Consider the following 18,263-nt stretch of genomic DNA (forward strand, 5'->3'; position numbering starts at 1 on the left):
ATTATTTTCTGCTAAAGTATTTACAACTACATGAAAGAATGTTGTAACCAGGTGGGTGTTGGTCTCTCCTCCCAGGCAGCCAGCAGTAGGACAAGAGGGCATGGTCTTAAGCTGTGCCAGGAGAAGTTTAGGTTGGATATCAGGAAGAAATTTTTTATGTAGAGAGTAATTAGACACTGGAATGGGCTGCCCAGGGAGGTGGTGGATTCACCATCCCTGGAAGTTTTTAGGATAAGACTGTATGTGGCACTGAGTGCCTTGGTCTAGTAACCACGGCAGTGTTGGGTCAAGGGTTGGACTTTATGATCTCGGAGGTCTTTTCCAACCTTGTTGATTCTATGATCCCATGATTTACAAGACCTAAAATGACTACAGTGAGTAGCAGTTCAAGATATTCAGAAAGGTCTTGCTTCATTACTGAAATTGTTTTTCTGCTTTGTTCTTTACCATTGACAATATTGTGTCCAGATGCCTGTGAGCTTCTTTTTGTTAAGCTCATTTGGAGCTGACTCTAAGACCAAAGACATGTTAAGAAATGAAATGGTATACAACACTCCTCTTTCTGTTTTTATCTCCTCAGGGCTGTCCTCTATAGTCAGCTTAGGCTGGGGAAACCTTCATTTCTTTCAGGGTGTGTTCCTCAGGTAAAGTTTTGTTCCTGCCCATCATACTTGCTCTTAGCCTAGGAAAAACATCTTCCAATTGTCTGACCTAGCTCCTTCTGTTACTTATGCTGTTATATCTCTTACTGTCACTGTATAGGCACTGATGTGAAATGATTGCTTTCAAAGCATTTATTCTTCCCAATCCTCTTTCTCAGAGAATTTTGATGAAACAAAGCAAATGAATGGTGAGATTCTAGCACTGAGTAGCATTCAGGCTGAATTTCCCCATGTGATCCTTATCACATCAGAATAAAGGTTAGGTTTTTCATCCCTTCCTGAGCTATTTATGTCATTTTGAAAAAACCAAGCTGATACATTTCATCCATATTTCATTGAGAATCAGTTTTCTTTTCAAATGCTTGGAGTAGTAACCTCCCCCTTTACCCCCCCCCTCTCGGAAATAGTTTGGATTTTCTTTTGAATATCCTTTTATCTATTGCTTCATATCTTACACAGAAAATCTTTTGATCTATTTTCAAGGGTATTCTAGGGCAATGACACTACTCAGAGAGAAGCATGAGTTTTCTGTAATGATACCTGTGAATATAAGGTACATATATCAAATGCATTTTTAAGTAGGATATACCCATGTGTATCTGTGTATACCAGTTTACACATCTACATTTCCATGAATAGATATATATATATATAGAGAGAGAGAGAGAGAGAGAGAAAGAGTGAGAGAGAGAGGAAGTTATGTGGTTTGGATTTTAGACATATTTAAAAATAAAACTGAATTAATTTTTAAAAGAGTTTTTGTATGCTACTAGAGACAGAAGCAAGCATGCATGTATGAATGGATACTTGTGAAGATAAACCTACTACTCATATATTTTCTCCATCCACTTGAGATTTAGATAACTGTTTCTTACAGTAATCTGCAATTATTTTTCCTCTGTTTCATAGAAAAATACAGCTCATTACTGTAATGCTCTGTTGAAGCCCACTTCAACTCTTCAACTAAACTGGCTGATGAAAGCTGATGTACAATTTGAACAGTTCAATACATAGCTCAAAAATGATATTTATGTAACTTCATATCGATTGAAGAAGTTCTTAAAAGAAAATATGGTGACACAGGCTATAAATTCCTGAACCAAAAGAATATATCATGGACAGTTGATATTTGAGATAAGATATGTACTGAAATCGATTCTAATAGCAAAAGAGGTCTTCATCCTTTACACATAAGTAAACAGAAAAAGGTCAAGCATGGCTTGGAGGAACATTTCAAACATACTCATCTCCAGTTTCTTCTTGTTTATCTTCTTAATCGAAATTCCTTTGTCAAATTACAAATAATAATACTTCTACTAAACTAAACTAATAATAATGATAATGATATTATTCTTTCAGTCCATAATATTGTTTAATACAAGAATATTTCTGCCACTTCCCTAAAAAATTAAACTCAACAAAACCCAGGGAAAATACTGAATACTTTTTCTGCATGTAGTCTGCAAAGTACTACCAAATGCAAAACCTATAATGGCTAGACATTGATATTTGGAGACTACACTCATGCAAAATCAGCCAGAGAAGTGAACTTTGAATAACCTATATATGATGTCCACCTTTGAGGAGCTGACACGTACAAATATCATGAAGTTCTTCATAGCTGAGTGCAACACACAACCTTCTGTATTGATTTTGGTGGTATAGAGTTAATTTTTTTCTTAGGAGCTGTTATAGTGCTGTGTTTTTTTATTTAGTGTTAGAATGATGTTGATAACACACTGATATTTTGGCTGTTCCTAGGTAGTGCTTCCCCTAAATCAAGGACTTCTCATTTTCCTGTGCTCTCTCAGTATGGAGCAGCACAATAGGCTGTGAAGAAACATGGCCAGGACAGGTGACCTGAAAGGGATATTTCAAAACACTGAGTGTCATGATTAGTACATAAACTGGGGCAGTTGACCAGGAGGGAGATCATCACTGTTTGCAGATGGGCTAGGCTTTGGTCTGTTGGTGAGAAATTGTATTGTTTCCCTTAGGTTTTGTTATTCTTCCTCTCTTGCAATCGATTGAAATTATTATTATTATAGATTTTATTATTAGCATATATATTATTATTTTAATGTTTGTTTCAATTATTAAAGTGCTCTAATCCCAACCCATGAGATTTACCTTTTTTTTCTGATTCTTCCCCCAACCAGGAAGGGGGATGAGGGGTAGAAGGAAGAGTGTGAAACCAGCTCTGTGGTACTTAGGGTTAAACTCTGAACTCCTCATATCAATACAGACTGATAAGTAAATTTACTAAAACTAGATGTACAAAGAAGGACTTGGGAATATCTTGGTGAATGAAAGGCTGGACATGAGACAGCAATTTAAACTCACAGCCCAGAAAGCCAACCATATCCTGGGCTGCATCAAAAACAGCATAGTCAGCAGGTAGAAGGAAGTGATTCTGCTTTTGGGAGACCCCACCTGGAGTACTGAGTCCAGTTCAGTGGACCTGTTCAAGCAGATTCAGAGCAGTGCCATAAAAATGACCAGAGGTCTGGAACACTTTTTTTCAGAAGAAAAACTGAGTTGGGGTTGTTTAGCCTGAGGAAGAGAAGGCTTCATGGAGACCTTATTGAAGCTTTTAAATATTACAGAGGATTTAATAAGAAAGATGAAAAAAACACTTTTTACCAGGGCCTACAGTGACAGGAAAAGGGCAATGATTTTAAAGTGAAAGTCTGTCAGTTTAGATTAGATATTACAAAAAAAAATCTTTAATGTGAGAGTTGTGAGACACTGGGACAGACAAGGCAGCCTGAAGCCCCATCACTGGAAGTGTCCAAGATCAGATTTTTATTGTGCTTTGAGTAAAATGATCTTGGGAAAGATGTTCTTGCCCATGACATGGGTTTGGACTAGATGGTCTTTAAAGGTCCCTTCCAACCCAAACCATTCAATAATTATATGATAACATGGTTACGTGACAAACTAATTGATTAATATTAGAAAGCCTGTCTAAGAAAATGTTTCTACAATCCCTCCAAAGGTCTTCTCCCTGTATTGCTATTTAAGACTGTCCCTGGAATTTTTCTTATTTAAGGAGATTTGGTTTTTCTTTTTTAGTTAATTCACAAAATTCAGTAATCAAAGGTATTTATGTTGCGTAGTGCCAATGCCAAGTGTATTACATCTGAAAATCAAAAGCTTTTTAATGATAGATTGATTGATTGTAAAGCAAATGACCAGATTCCAGAAGAGGTTTGATTTTTAAACATACATATATAGTATTGGTACAAAACAAACCATAAATAAATAAACTTACAGAGAAGTAAAAGTAATGTGATAGAGAAACATTTGATGCTATTGTTAGAGGAAAAACAACCTTTAAATCAGGCTAAAACTGAAGTATTTGCTTTTGCTGCACTGAGAAATGAAGTTCTGCTGTTTTGTTATTTCATGGGTTTTTTATTACATAACCAATAAAAAATACCTCAGTAGGAATCCACTTCACATGTTAGAAGAAACTGAGTGCAGCAATCATTCAAAAGGCATAATTTTTTAAATCTTTTTGTTTTGGGGGAAAACAGATGTCTATAAAGACAAAAAGTTCATATTTTTCTTTTTCTCCTTAAACTAGTAACATTTCAAAAGTAGTAGAAAATTTTCTTCTGTCGAGATCTTTTTCTTAACCTAAGACGTATAGAGAAGTACTTCAACATTTTTTTCTTCACTTTCTACTCTTTTAGAAATATTTTCTTTCTGATGAAGACTCCAGAGATGAGAAAGGAGATTCACAAACTGAAAAACAATTAACTTGTTTGAACAGAATTAACAAAAATATACTGATAACATACCTAGTGAAGAGTAGATGGTACATGTTGACCTAAAACATCCTTAGTCATCATTTGTCCAAAATGTCCTTACTAACATTTGTGATTCAATCCCTGTTTCCTTTCTTCTCTTCACACACACCAACCCTCAGAGTTCCTCTAGTCTTTATAGTTGTATCCCAATTCTTGGGACACAGCACTAGCACCTTGATGTTCTTAAGCTGCTATTTAGTAGCTTGCTGCTTTTTTTTCTCTCTTTTTTTCTTTTCCGCCCCCTACTCAAAATCAGTTAAATTTTCAACATTTTATTAAATACTTCAGGATTTTGGAGGGTTGTATTTGTTGAGCCACAACCATCACTGAATGCCAGACAGAAGATCAGTTTCTCACTGTTTCTCATTCTGGGCAAGTGAACACTTTGGCGTGTAATACAAATTAAAGTGCAGCTTTAGCATCAAACAAAAAGAGAGAGAGCCTAACTGCTCACAATGTGATCAGTGGCAAGAATCCTTCCCTTTGAAAGAATAAAATTCTTAGCAAACTCAAGTCCTAACTTTTAATCATTTAAAGATGAATTTTATCCATATCTTCCACTTTCATTTCATATAAGTGTGGGAAGGTGACTGGGGATAAAAAGTAGAGGAAACTGAGAAGTTTTATTCACATCCTAACAGAAGTTATAACAGTACAGAAATTATAGGGTAAAATGCAGCTGCTTCTCCTTGGATGGAATGTGGTTGGCGTGTTCCACACAACAATATGCATCTGTTTTATGCTGTATGTTTTATGATGGTTCCCCACACAACAGTAAGCATCTGCTAAGGGGAATGGAATGGGGGGTGGAGCTGAGTACAGACACCATGGCCAGGCTCCGTAGAAATCCCTGCAGGGAGGGGAATTCAGTGGTACTTTGCAGTTGATAAAACTGCGCAGCACCTGTCAACCAAGGGAGATAGGAGAAGATGTCCTACTGCTGATCCAACAACTCGCAAAATCTCTCTCCTTGGATGAACTTGGTTCATTTATGCTGTTAACGCACACTTCCATCCTAAAGTTGTCCACCTTCCTTTTTTTCCTCCCTGTATCTTCAAAAGAGAAGCAAGAGAATTTTACATGCAATAAAGACATTTATGACTAGTCACTCAAGTTCCACCTAAGCATAAAGAAATAGTATAAAAGTCGAGAATGGGGGAAAAGTTAGGGAAGACTCCATTGTAACTGCTGGGATCAGTCAACGGGCTGAACCTGTCTTCTTCCCAGTAGGGACACCTATTGGGTAAGGACTGTACACACGCTGAATACTTTTATTTGGATTAGATCTTTTCTGTGTATTGCTTTAAAAATGTTTTGCAGTCAGATACTATCACTGACAATCTTTGGACCTTAACCTGCCACAGTTTTGTATCAATAAAGAGCATTATTCCATAATTGTCAGTGTGAGTCCTTTACAGGTGCTGGCAGTTGCAGGCAGCAGGTAACACCCTTGAATAAAGTGGGAAGACTACGCTGTTGGTGTAGTTTCCTGTAAAGAGGAGTCAAATCACCTTCAATCCGGCAGGACTGTTCAGTGAAGGGTCCCTGTAATGGGACACTGACAGCCTGATCAGGCACAAAGGTCTTGACTTCCCTGGGGCACTGACAAATCAAGCACTAAGGGTCAAGGAAATCTCCCCACACCAAGGGACAAGGAAATCGCCTCTTTTCACATGACAGTGTGATATATTTCACCATTAAGATGTGAGCAAAGTGAATATTTAGAGATCCTGGAAGATCCCTTTCACTTGAGAGCCTTTGGAAATTCTGAGACGATAAGCAAGCCTTTTAAAGCTGGAATTTGGCATGAAAGGCAGTTCAGAAATCCCTTCAGCTACCATTCTGCCATTCAACAGTAATGTAGAGGAAATGTTCGCTTCAGCAGTATAAAAACCCAAAATACATACAATATTCTAAAAAAAAAAAGGACAGCTAAAAAAGAAAAAAAAATCTTATACTAACAAATTGAAGATTAGAAAATGAAGGAAAGTCATTCAATTTCTTTCCTAATTTTGTATCTGAATGTTGTATCATGGTACATTAGAAATGTCAAGGAGAAAGAAATAATTCCTTTCCTTGCAACAGTGCCATCAGAGTGGAACAAATTAAGATTTGTGTGTGGTAAACTCACTAAATGTAGCATTTGATCTTTGAACCTTACAGGATTAAATAAAAAATTTCAACAATGAAAAACTCACAAGACCCTTTTGTAAGTTATCCAGTGGTCTGATACAAAGAGAAGAGTTTCACAGTCATTTATCACAGAGCCCTAAAGAGTCTAAACCAGAGATAAATACTGTTAGATTCCTAATGTGTGTTAGCGATATGCCAATTAAATATAGTGAAGATAAAGTGCTTGTGTAGATCAGTGCTCTTCAAATATAGTTTAAAGACTTACCTAGACATAGCACACCTAGAGGCCTTCAGATGTTTATCTTGTAATCCACTATCTCCCTTAGGATACATCTGAATTCAAAGTCAGAATCTGTTGTAGCATTTTCAGTGACAACAGTATTACTATATACCTTGATCAAAGGGAATTGGCATTAAAAACTGTATCTAAGATGATCTGCAGAGTTGGAAGAATTAGTGAAGAGGCAATGTTTACATTGCAAAAGGTCATGTTCCACTCATTCAACAACAAATACATACACAACTACACAGACAACAAATTTCCTGCTCTGCTAATCTAATTTTTATGCCCCAGCTTTTGTTCTGTGAGGACAGCTGGCTATTTCTTCTCCACCAAGACACTGTGGCTGGGACTTTCTCTGGAAACTGCCCTCAGAGATAAAGGAGCAAAACGGAGGTGGCAGCAATTTTAAGCACCTTTTTTTTCAGAGCTTGGGAACTCTTGATTCCCACACTAAGAAATCAGGCAGGGTAGGCAGAAGATCAGCATGGTGGAGTAAGAACCTCCAGGACAAACTAAAGTGTAAGAAGGAAATGCACAGTCTGGGGACCAGAGATATGCAGGCTAGGAAAATTAATGGGACACTGCAGTTGTGAAGGGATGGAATCAACAAAGCTAAGAATAGGTTGTAGCAGAATTTGGTAAGAAATGTGAAGAATTATAAGATAGGTTTTTGCAAATACATTGCTCAGAAAAGGGAGATGTATTCTGTGTTCCTCACAATAAATAAGACAGAAAAACTGAGATTAGCTCAGTTGGTCAGGCCATGGTGCTTATGCAAAGATCCCCATATGGGCCTTTTACTGGACTCAATGATCCTTGTGGATCTCTTCCAACACAGAATATTCTGTGAAATCTGTGAACTAGTGAAAATCAGAATGGAGAAGACTTTTTGTCTTAGTTTTCACTGGCAATCACTTTTCTCTCAAGTACTTGAACCTCAAGGCAGGGACTGGGGGAACAAAGAGCTTTCCCTTGAAGGAGATCAGATTTTAAACCACCTCAGGAACCTGGACATACACAAGACCATTTGACCCAATAAGATGCAATATTTAAAGCAGCTGGTGCCTCTAAACTGATGAATAAATTATTCAGCCACTTTACAGATTAATATTTCTGCAATATTCCAGTGACAGAAAGCTTCTAGCACATTTAGAGGTCTTGATAAAATAGCAAATATTTTAATTCTCTGGCATGTAGTTTCCTAGGAATTTCAGTGGATACCTCTTTAAAATCTCAGAGGGAATAATTCTGAAAAAAAATTAAAGATATGATTCACCACTCTTTGTTTTATGTGTCCATTATTCATTTTTATAAAACAGGGGTAAAACCAAGTCTTCTTTCCACTCTCTCACATAGCAAAAGTCCATTTGAAGGAGTCTTTTGTTGTGTAAACTGGCGATAATTTTGCCAAAAGGACCCATTCTTGTTTATAAAAGTTCAAAAGCACCAGGATTTTTGGCATTCTTTGTAATTCTGTTCTGGGACAGATTTTTTCATCTCCCATGGTTTTAATATATCTAACCTTATCATATACATCCCTGTTCTTTGAATTAAGAATTTCTATTTGAGAACCTACCATCACATCATCTAGTCACACTGACATGACGTGGGAATTAGTGTTTAAAATCCTTTCCTGCAACTGAGGTCAGTGAAATAAGTGAGGTAAAGTGTGTTGTTTGTATGGCCCTATCTGCCACTAGTTTCAGACACATTCTTTCTGTGACTTTAAATTTCAGTGCTTACTGTAGTGACTTTCCCAACTACATATTTACATAGCTTTCCTAGGCCACTTGTTGATACCTGTATTAACAGAGTCTTTGATGTCTGTTTTAGTTTATTAAGATTTGTTTGTAGAAAACAAGTCATGTTCTTAGCAGTTGCTTCCCCCTTACTTCCTTAATAGAACACCATCTGCATATATGAAAGTCATCTGGAGCACTTATTCATTTTAAATACAGAAAAACCATAGTATAATTATAGTTTTAGATTAGCTAGAGTAGCTTCTGTTACTATTTCTTTTTTGTTCAGGATGATAAAATACTCAACAGGAAGAAGGTAGAATAGAGACATTTTTATGTTAAAAATTAGGTTGGTGGTTTTTTTTTCTAATTTATTTTCCCTTTCAGTTTTTCTCATTGAATTTACTTGCTGGAGTTTTTTAAGGTTACTGGTTAATTATAATTTAATTTTGTATATATATATATATATACATGTATATTAGGACAATGAGCCCCTCTTATTTATTATATCTATTATATATATATATATATATATATAAATTCTATAGAAGAGTTCTATTTAAAAAATAATTGTAGTAAATAAACTTTCTTAAGACATTATGATTATCACAATGTACAAAATTTTGATAGCATACATTTTGAAATGTCAGCTGTGGTTTATAAGATCATCGAACTTACATCTGTGACTTCCAAATTAACCACAGGATTTTAAAGGCTAATAAATGAGTAGTAGGAGGTAACTTATTCTCACTGTCTCACTGTTCATACCGTATGATCAGTGGGTGCCATAAATCATGAGTAAAATAGGATTGTTTTGCTTTCAAGAACAGATTTTTTTTTTGTGAGAATAGGATAGGAAATTCATCTGAAGCAAATATAGAAATTGAAATATAGAAAATTAATTTTAGAGGAAGTTTATCCATGTTAATTATTGCACGTCTCCTCCCTAAGTATTTATTTACACAAAACCCAAGCGGTTCAGACTAAAAATACTTTTAAACAAATTTTTAACAAGATGACACAAACAGAATAAAACTTTCTGGTTTTAAATATTTTTTGAAGAGGGGAGTACAGAAAACTACAAAAAAGGATACTGGGTAAGTTATATGTATAAATAGCAAAAGGTATGCATTTATGTACTTCTTTTTTGCAGTAGATTTTAAACACAAATTCATCTGTAGACATAATGTCCAGTTATAATGTCACGGTGTCATGGGGTGAAGCTTATCTGAAAGCACTTCCCTGACAAAGGAGACCTTGACTACATCTGATCAGCTCTGACTTGATTAACATAGCTGATCTGGAAAACAAAGGCGCATCAGAAAAACTGTGCAGTGCATAACCTTAGACTTTGATAACAAATTTGGGAAAGAAAATCAGAGGGTGACAAAAAGCCTGGTGACAACTGCTCTTTGGTTTTATATACAGAGAAAGTCAGGGATTGTCTTGAGGCTATATGATTAGAAAAGCCTTGGCAGACTTAGACCATCAGTTCAGTATGGAAAGTGAAAAATTATTTCTTGAAACAGTCCCTTGATGTGGGGCAGAAACATGTCCCTGTATGTTGGACACAGTGCAGCAAGAGAGTCCTCAGTGAAGATATCACAAAAAGATGCTGGACCTGCAGTTGGGACTGGCACATCCAGTAGTGGGAGTGAGCTCCCTGTTCCCCAGGGCCCACCTGCTGACGGAGGAGTAGAGGCCATCTCTGGTCTATGTGGGAGTGAGCACGTGTGGTGTAGAAAAGAAATTCTGATCTGTAGATATACATCTCTATAAAAGAGAAAACAACTTCATGAGGAAAGACAAGACCAGTGAATAATAATAGAAATGACAAGGAAATATGATAAGGAAACGTTTTCAAATTTTATTGGAGATCCATCATTTTTGTATACAAACACCTACAATTTAAAATTATTGTTGCTTTACTTCCTTGAATATCTTTTCCCTCTATTTTACTATTTCATCTGAACCATTAACATCTTGATAATACTTACTGTGTTCCTAGTTTTACCCCAGAGAAACTGCATTGACTCCATAGAATTTCTTCCAATTTATATCAGGATGAAGAAGAAAAATTCAAATAATTTGTTTTCCCTTTCAACAGAATGAGGAAAGCTATGTTATAGCTTTTTGACATAGTCCATTTTGTTGTAGCTTCAGGAAATTAATGCTGTAAAAAAATCTCCCTTTTCCATTTTTTAATGTCTGGATTAACATTTCCAGCCACATTAACCTTTGTATTACTATTAATAGTTCAATTATTAATAAATGCCTTATTCCTAAAATGTTTGATATTTGGCATATTTTACAACTTCCACCACTTGAAATATCTTATTAATTTACTTTTCCAAATTCTTGACCCCAGTAGAAAATATGATTTTCATTAGTGGGACTGCATTTATATGTCTCAGTTTTGACAAGCAGAATTGCATTTTGTCTGCTTGACTGCCAGAATTCAGTATTGGATGACTGATTTGAAATTCTTTATACTAGTGATAGCTATATTCCATGATGGAAAAGAGTTTTGATTCCAGTACTGTGGTTGGTTTTGTTTCTGTTTAACAGTTAACAAACCTTAGCTATTTCATGGTTCATGAGAAATGTGGAAGCCTACAAGATAAGGGGCTACTGTGTCTGTCTCAAACACTGGTAGCTGGATAGCTGTGGAACCAATCAAGGATTGTTGTTAAAAGCCCACTGTGAGAGAGAACTGGATGGGTCTGGAGAAGGGACCATACAGAGGTAGGGCAGCACTTTTGTTTTACAAAAGTCCTTGTTGTAGCTTATGCAGATAAGCACAACACAGTAGAAAGCAATCACAGGGATGAGTCAAGAAATGGTCATGGACTGTTGATCAAAAGTTGACCCAGTATAGGGGATCATGATCACCAAAGATCCCTGAAGCCTTCCGATCCATTTCCCAAAAGGTCTGGGAGAAAAGACTGGGCATGATAACTAATTTGCATAGAAAGAGTGAAACTTATCTCCAGGGTACCCCCCTGCAGTCTGGGCATGCACCCCAGGACCATGAACACCACATCATCTGGATTGGTCCTGGAGCCAGGACTGCTGATCTTTTTTCCTTTCTTTGTCTATTTCTCTCTTCCTGTCTAATCTCTCTCCCCTCTCTTTAATCCTACCCCTTATTCAAAACCCACTGCTGTGTGCTTATACTATAAGAAAAGGGAGTATCTTATTCCATGCCAAATGTATAATTAATGAAACTCGGTAAGTTTTTGCAGACCCTCTGACCTTAGTCATTCCTTTTTGACCATGAGCATCTACACACCTGCATTCCCCATCCCTTTCGGGGTTGGGTGCCACACGTAAACAATTAAAGGAAAAATATTTTTTTAATTAGACAAAAATAAAATACAAGAAAAACAGCAAACATAAAAATGTGCAGCTTTGACTATGGTATAAACCAAATGCATTACTTATGGCAGATTTGATTAATAAATGTTTTTTCATTATTTTTTCCTATTTAATTTTCCAGCACTTACGTGGAGTGGGACAGAGATAGGGGCACTGGAACCACCTGGTATATGTACAGGACACAATATGCCTTTGATAGTTTTATAACCTTATGGTAGGAATAGAAGAGAAAAAAAGGTATAAGTGAGTGGAAACTGAAGAAGAGATAAGTTTTCTCCTTTAATGTCTTGTCCTATCACAGCACTATTGGAGGAATGCTAGGCAGGACAACTTTTTCTCTGTCACTTCTTATATTGGATTTATTATGGTAATTTCAGAAACTGACAATGAAGGACTATTTTCTTGGCTCTGACTCAAATCACTAATTTGCTGGCCACTGCTACCTTGGGTGGAGTGATTAACAGGAAGCAAAGACCACGGAATGTGAAGGTTCCACTTCTACTTCTCCTACTTATAAAATTTGTATTTGAATGCTTAATTACTAGTTCACATCCCACATTTGAAAATGTAGATATTTGAAAACAAGTAGTTCTACCTACCTTCTGGATAGCTGTCAGACATGGTAAGAATAGATACTCTACATTTCAGAAGAATGAGTTTTAAATACAAGGCATGGAAAAAATCCTGCTTCTTTGATTATAAAACTTCTTTTATATTATAACTCATTTTTAAAATCTCCTCTATAGTGTTGATTTACCCTAATGTACCCACAAAATTTACTGGTTTAAAAAGCAACTTCAGCTAAGTACATTTCTTGTGGTAGTGCACTCAACATGTCAAAGCTAAAGATACATTTTCTGCCTACGAACTAGTAACCTTTTAATACAACCAAGCAACTGCTGAATTTTCTGCCCTATATGTCTTGAGACTTCATTTGAATCTTACAAATTACTCTGACTCTGACCTTTTCATGCAAGATAAGTCAAATGTGGTGACATTATCAAAATCTGTATTTTATTATTTTTATATTCATAATTTCTTAGTATATAAAATATTATGTAAACTCTTTTTTCCAATTGAAATAAAAATTTATTTGACTCTTCAAACAATTATTAAGACTCTACAAGGCATGTCTGTGAAGAAAATAGCTTTAAATATTTTTTCAACTGTTCTATATTTCTACTTCACTAATACAAACCCAATTTCCAAGTAACTGAGGTTACTGCATATTTTTTTTTCTGAATTTCATGTATTGAGTGCCAGAGCTACTAAAACTATGTAAATCTCACTAATTTAATATTTTCCCACATAAATATTATATTAGATGTGCATTTTTAAAAATTGAATTGAAGTTTAATCTATGTAATTACCTGACAGATAACATTTTTAGATGCATTGATTTGTCACAGAAAAAGAAGATATAAAGCAATTCCTAGAGTGACATAAGTTAATTAGGGCATCTGAAAGTCTGAAAAAACATAAAAACATTTAGATGCAAGTACATGTCACAGTGCTTTTTAAGAGATCTCCAAGATAATATAAGAAATATATTCATAAAATTTGTTTCTTTTTGGTTAGACTATGATTTTTTTCCCTTTGCCTATCTTTGAACATGTACATTCTCTGTCCAATTTGAATGAAGGTCACAAGCTAGTCATTCTTGAATTATAAATTAATATTTTTTTACAATCACTTTACTTTTTTGTCTGATCCAATCCCCCTCTGTTCTCCCCATTTCTTTTCATATGGAAATAAATACCAAGAAATAAAAGGGATTAATTTATTGTTTAATATCAAGATTAGATAGTCTGTGTATCATAAACTAACTTAATTTTAAATGCTGACCATGAAAGTTTGTATGAATAGAAATGAAGGAAAGATCGTTGGAATATTTTAGTGAAGTGAGTACAGAACATAAATGGAACTGAAATCATTATATTGTTGATCTCAGTCTTATTTTTAGTCTTCCACTCTCACTTTCTTTATTCAAATTCCAGTTTAACTTGAATTTTACAGAATATTCCTCATAGATAACAAAAAATATAGAGGGGTTTTTTTCTAAAATTAGGTCTGTTTTTTCATCTTACTGTATTCCTTACAGATACACACCACTGTTTAGTATAGAGAATTCAATCATTAAATTGTTCTAGAACAGTGAAAAACTATGTTACCAACGAAAGTATTTTCTTATTTCTAAAGTTATTGTTTCTCAATTTCTTTTTCTTCATTATAAAAGTGAAGTTGCTTCTTTTATTGGGGGAGTTACATAATCTGAAAAGAAAACTTCTAAGCTAAAAATTGTATTTAATGCAAACATAACAGGCTTTGACCTTTGGTTTGAGGTGATAACGAATATGATGACTAGAATTGTAAACAGTTACATTTACATTTTTCTTTTGGATTTTTTTCTTTTGGATTTTCTTTTGGATTAAAATCTCTCTCATTTTAGAAAGCTGTAGTGTGCCTGATTCTGGGTCAAGAGTTGTGATTATGAGAAGACACTAGCACATACTTTGTAGTTAACTAAGCCCAAAAGATCGGGGATATGTAGTATTTACACTTCTTGCTCTTTAAGAAGTGTATTGTGGAAAGAGATATGAAACCTATAGAGTGAAGACAACCAGATGTCTCTAGAAAGCCTTGTAGATTGAAGAGGGTTGCTGACAAAAGGGAGATAGGGCTTAGTATGGGTTACAGGGAAGAAATACTTGGTAATTATGCAAAGGTTATAATAATGTAGTTTAAGGGTATTGTAATCATTTTTGTAACATTGTGGAGTGTTTAGAGGAAAAGCCAAAAGGAGAGAAAAGGAGGGATCAATGTGGATCTTCTCCCCTCATCGGGGAAGAAAAAGTGAGGTCAAATAGAGAGTAAAGTAGATAAAAGTAGCTGACTATGTTAAAAGAGATATCAGTAGACTTCAATGAACTGTCTCTGAACTTAGAGTAGCTTTGCAGAAGCAGTTTCATAATATAAGTTCTTCTCCTGTAGGTTTGTTTATGAAATATTTTATACACTTCTGGTGAAATTTTCAATCAACTACAGAACTAGTAGGTTTTCTATTGAATTTGTATTTATCAGACCTTCCCTAGGAATAAAAATAGAATGAGGGAAACTAAGCTCTTCCCATAAAACTTCTTGGCTTGAAAAGTTTTATGCTCTAGAACAAATATACTAAGAAATCACTTACAATGATTTATGTTGCTATATTATTAACTCAAGCAATATTCTTACCCTATACACTCAGGTTAAGTGTCAAAAGAAAATTTGATGCTATCAAATAATGCGTATTCTGTGTAGCTGCTTCATGAATAATTCTTTTTTTGCTACCCATGAGGCATTTTTTGATTTTTTTGTATCCTTTTGCATCTTAAAAATCACAATCCTTTCACAACAATCACTAGCAGAAAACTTTACTCACAGTGAATGTCCCTTTGAAGTCAGTAAGGCTTAAAGAAAATCCTCAGCATCTGTATACATATATCTGCAAGTCTTGCTTCAGCTACTCTTCACGGGCTTGGTAAAAATGATAGACTCTAGAAAATATTTTCTAGGTATTAAGCTTAACTATTAGTCTTATGAAATGTAAAAAATCCCCGCAAACCCTCATTTCTTTCCTTCTCTGCCTAGTCTGAACTTACACCTGAATTTACATGTTGTCTGTGCTTTTTATTGAACACTGGCTTCTTTCCTCTCCTTGCATTGCCTTGTAATCCTGAGTTGTGACTGCATGAAATTTACTTACATTGTGTCCTGTCATTCAGAAACATAAAAAAAATGGAAAGTCTACTAGATAATAATCCTTAAAATTATTACAATAATTTTATATTTTATTACATTAAAAGGTACTGCTGGTGCCTTAAACCTGCTAGTGCATAGTGCTCTAGCCGTAGAAAATATAGTTTAGATTATGTGAAATACTTGGCAAAAGGAGAGATTTAGAGGACTCCAACCCTTCTGACTAGCTCCAGACTATCTGGTCCCTCATGAAAGCTTTGAGGAACCAGAGGAAATCTGTGTAATGCTTCAGGATCTTTTTTCTCATCTGAGTTTTCCACTTGATTTACTCTGCTGCCTCCTAAAAAGAAAACAAGCAGTATGCGGTGCTCTTCCGTTAAATGTTAAATGAAACACAGGGGGAACACATTCCCTTGTTGCTAGTGTGTATATGTGTGTTCCTTGAACATAGTTCTAGCTAACAGTTTACTGGTTGACCCTTATAACCAAATATCTCTAGCTCATCTCCGAAAGCAACTGGTAGCAGAATTGTCAATTTTGAATTCCATCAATTCTAAAAAATCAAATAAAACATTACAAAAAAAAAAAAAAGACCATATGATTTTAAAGGATGTTAAATGTTTACTGGAGGTATTATTTCAGTTAGAAATGTTGACTACTTCTGGAGAAAAAATGCACTAAGTCTGAAACTTTCTCAAGGTTTTCCTTCACACTAAAAAGGCAGACTATAGATTTTTATCATATAAATTACTTCAATAGCTTTATTTTCCTTCCCAGGTGTATGAAACTGTTTGGATTCATGCCAAAACCAACATTAACAGAACACAAATAGTGTATTAAATTAGTGACAGAGCTGACTCCATCTGCAGTAGACTCAGAAGCTGTGTAAGTGCTGAATGAACATGATTTTGTATTTTGAGGGTGAAAGCTATAAATTAATTGTGATACTTCCTTCCAGGAACGAAAAGACACTCTATAATGCTTTCCCACTGAAGATATCTTTCAGGTAATAAAAAAATCTTCTTTTTTTATTTTGAGAGTAGTAGTAATAGTAGTAGTAGGTGTGAAAATCAGATATTTCATGATTACATATATTTTGTAATGAAAAAGTAAAGAAATCTGTCAAGGAAATGAATGGTTTTCATTAATTTCATTTGGTTTTCTTTCCTCAAAAAATATTTATTTTATTGAACTTTAACTTAAGCTTCATTCATATTGATATTTATTACAATCCCAATGAGTATACCTTGTATGAGGAAGATTACCATCTCAGACATTAGCTGTATTTACTGTCAATGGAACTAAGTAAATCTGGCGCAACTGTTATCACGTATTCTCAGTTATACAAAACTTAAATGTGTTGGGGGGGATCTGGTAGGAGAGGGAACAGAGTAAAATTTTTATTTTATTGTCTATTACCTATCAATCTAATTTTACTCAGAAGAAAAAAAGAAGCATTGTTAACATACTTTAAAAGATGTGATTGACCAGGAATTGTCAGCAATGTATTCATAAGGATAGAAAAGATTGATTTCATCAACATAAATTTAAAATATCCCTTATCTTGAAAACCCTCTGTCATAAACCATTTTATCTATTTGAGTTTTCCTGTAGAAATCTCTTCAAATCAATATATTTTAAAATTTTAGATAATTCCCACTAAATAAATAAACTATAGCTAAAACTAAGTACGTATTATCACACTCTTGAATCTTATAAATGATTTATACTAATCCTAACAAATGATAACAAAATGCTAACATCCAGGAACAACTTCTTTGGCTACTTAGTCCATTAACATTCTTTATCATGGTGGATGGATAGCATTTTTGGCCCTTAGACACTATTCTTAAGCCACAAAACATACCACAGAATCACAGGATAATGCAGGCTGGAAGGGACATCTTGAGATCATCTAGTCCATCAACTAGAGAAGGTTGCTCATGATCATGCCCAGTTGCAGTTTGATTGTATTCAAGCATGGAAATTCCATCACCTCTCTGTGTAACCTGTGCCAGTGTTCAATCACCCTCACATTAAAAAAAAAGTGCTTCTTGATGTTCAGAGGAAATTTCCTGCGTTTCACTGTGTGTCCATTGCCTCTGGTTCTGCCTCAGAGAACCACTGAAGAGTCTGGCTTCCTTTTCTTCACATCCCCACAGGGAATTTACACACATCTATAAGACATATCCCACTCATCAAGCCTTCTCCTCTACAGAAAAAAGAGTCCCTGCTGTCTCAGTCTCCTCTCACATGAAAGATGCTCCAATATTTAATCATCACTGTGGCCCTAATTTCACCGACTTCCTGTGGACTCATAACAAAATACTACAAGAGATTTTTTTTTCACCCTTCTCTTCTTATAGTGGGTCTACAATTAAATTTTTCAGTGTTTAGTCCTTTCAGGTTTCAGGTTTTTTCAATCACAGGTCATGCATTTCTAATATTAATAATAATAATATAACAAGAAATCAAAGTATTTAGTTCATGCAGTTGGATAGTCTCATGGGATAGG

Source organism: Empidonax traillii, unplaced genomic scaffold (genome assembly GCF_003031625.1).
Source record: "Empidonax traillii isolate 1590-97213 ecotype Southwest subspecies unplaced genomic scaffold, ASM303162v1 scaffold894:size250998, whole genome shotgun sequence".
Taxonomy (NCBI): domain Eukaryota; kingdom Metazoa; phylum Chordata; class Aves; order Passeriformes; family Tyrannidae; genus Empidonax; species Empidonax traillii.